This window comes from Octopus bimaculoides, chromosome 6 (assembly GCF_001194135.2).
Source record: "Octopus bimaculoides isolate UCB-OBI-ISO-001 chromosome 6, ASM119413v2, whole genome shotgun sequence".
NCBI classification, from domain to species: Eukaryota; Metazoa; Mollusca; class Cephalopoda; order Octopoda; family Octopodidae; genus Octopus; species Octopus bimaculoides.
In genome coordinates, this window is record NC_068986.1 from 55,742,976 (window position 1) to 55,745,706 (window position 2,731).

Sequence of the window (2,731 nt, forward strand, 5' to 3'; positions counted from 1 at the left end):
GACTTCTTCAGTATTTGAATACAGAACGTTATATGTCAGAAGAAATACCGCTAAACATTTCCCCTACCAGCTCGCCGCTAGCTGCTAAATCATTTACACATTAAATTTCCAATTTGTGTAATTATTTTCTGATATGCGATGTCTACCTTTCCTTTGATTCCTTTATTCGGTTAATAGTATTCACTCACTCAGTAAATTTAGGTCATAACTTCAAAAATGTGCTTCTCGAATTTGCTTCCTCATAACGTTCTGGAAAATGGATATTTATCAATGAAAGTTTCTACAAGTAGGTTTCAAATGGTGTAGATTGCAATTATATCGAACTTTACGGTGAAAGACTTTTTCTACAAATAACTTTCAAATGGTTTAGGTTATGATTACGTAGGAATTTAACGTAGAAAAATATGGGGAGGAGCGGATATTTTATGTATCTCGACTTTGTTTCCTCATCGTTTTAATGATTCAATTACTATTATGTTGAAAAAAAAGATTCTTTTTGAGACCAATGTCGTCCCTGTCATTTCTAGCATACTAAACTACCATGTGGAGAATTAACAACTGTTCAGTTTGTTTAAAAGACAAATACTAAGATTACGATAAAATAATATTTTCTACTATTAGGCCTGAAATATTAAGGGTGGGGGGTTAGTAGATTACATCAACTCTGGTGTTCGACTGAATTCGAACTCAGAATAGAAAGACATACGAAATACCGTTAAACTATTACTTCTTTTTGCCCGGCGTTCTAACGATTCTGCCAGCTCCTCGCCGAAGAAATATTGAAAGAAATGTGTTCAATAATTTAGTGTTAGCAATGTATTCCCCTTTCTACAAAGATTTTTTTTCTTGTTTTTTTTTTTGCGCATTAAGTTCCGCTATAATTATAATCTACACCATCTGAAAGGAATTTGATGAAAATTTTCTTAAAACGTATCCATTTTCTTGAAAGTTATGAAGACGCAAAATCGTGAGGTGCAGGGATATATTTCTGTGTTTATGCCCAATTGACGAAAGAAAATTCAAGTCAGTAGTTTTCTATTTCTTTAGCAACACCCGACAAATATGAAACGATACTGGAACGATAATGAAATTAGTTGGCGCTGGATTAAACTTATAATTGTAGAAAGTAGCATTGCAAATATTTGGGCAACTTTTATATTTCTAGAATTATAAACAGACGTTAAAAATGCTACCCCGCAATAAATTGAATGTTGCATTGAATAAAATGTTTAATTGAAACGTGGGTGATAGAAGAAATTTCAACCGTACTTTGATAAAAATATATTAAATCTTGAATTTATAAAACTTTTCCTTTGTACTTCCTAAACGTACAAATATCACAACGCATCGCTCTAACGGTTCTGTCAATTAATTACCCGAATATGATCATAATGAAACGCTACACTTTGTCCCACTACGTGGCTCTTATATTTTGAAAGTCTGACTTGCGGAAAACAAACGTAGCACAGTTATTGTGAAATCGATTTCTCTTAGCTAACTTCCTCTTTCTGATAGCTCTACTAATGAATAAGTTTTGATCCTCAAATGAAACTGATCCTAAACCTAGTCAGAGGCGCGCTAAGCAGCGTTGAAAGAAATATAGGAGAGTGGAATCATATTCAACATGTCCCAGTATACTCGGACATATAAAAATATACGGTGTAGAAATTTTGGGGAGAGAAAATATTTTCTTATAGGCAAAATATTAAAAAAAAGAAAAAAAGCATCACTGGCTATAAATGACGTCATCAGGCCATAGGTCATATGCGTTTCAGCCTCGTTATCTGATTGCTTTGATATTAGAACAGCAAACGGAACATTTGCTGATGGGAGCAAAGTTTGGTCAAGTTAGAATTAATTAATTAATTAGAAGCATACTAAGCAGCGCTGAATGAAATATAGATGTGATCAGTTATATTTAACATGCTTGCATACACTCGGACATGGAAAGATATATTCTGCAGAATAGTCTCGAAGGAAAAATAATTCCTTTTATAGATAAAATGTGTGAAAACACATCGTTGGTCTATCAACAACGTCATCTGACCGTAGAATGTATGCATTTGTGCGTTGTTACGCTTCGTTAACTACAGATATTCGAGTTGTCATTCATAGCCAAGTACTTAGTGAAGAAGTATTGGAAAACAGTGAAGGTTAAGATAGGTGGGACACCTGAGAATGATTAAAGATATACTATAGCAACTGCTATATGTGAAGATAAACGCTCACAGCGCAAGACCCAAGTACATCTTGAGGATTAAGCGCGCACCTCACAGCCTGGTTTTATTATTTTAAAAAGAAAGTTATTAATCTACGGTATACCATCAAATCATTCATACCTATATGCATACACATATACGTCCATACATACATATATGTATACATACATCTATGCAAATATACATATATGCATATATACATACATGCATATATACATACAAGCATATATACATACATGCATATATACATGTATGCATATATACATACAACTAAAAACAGTGAAAGGTAAAATATCTCTGGGACGCGATATGCAGGCTAAATACAGTGTGGAGCCAGTCTCACACATGAAATTTAGGGAGGTGGAAAAACTTCAATAAACAAAAATTATCCATGGTAGTAGTAAAGAAAGCATCTCTCTTTTTCCCACTTGCTCTCTCTCATTAACCCACCCTTCTCTCTTTATCTTTCTCTCTCCACACACACACACACACACACACACACACACACACAC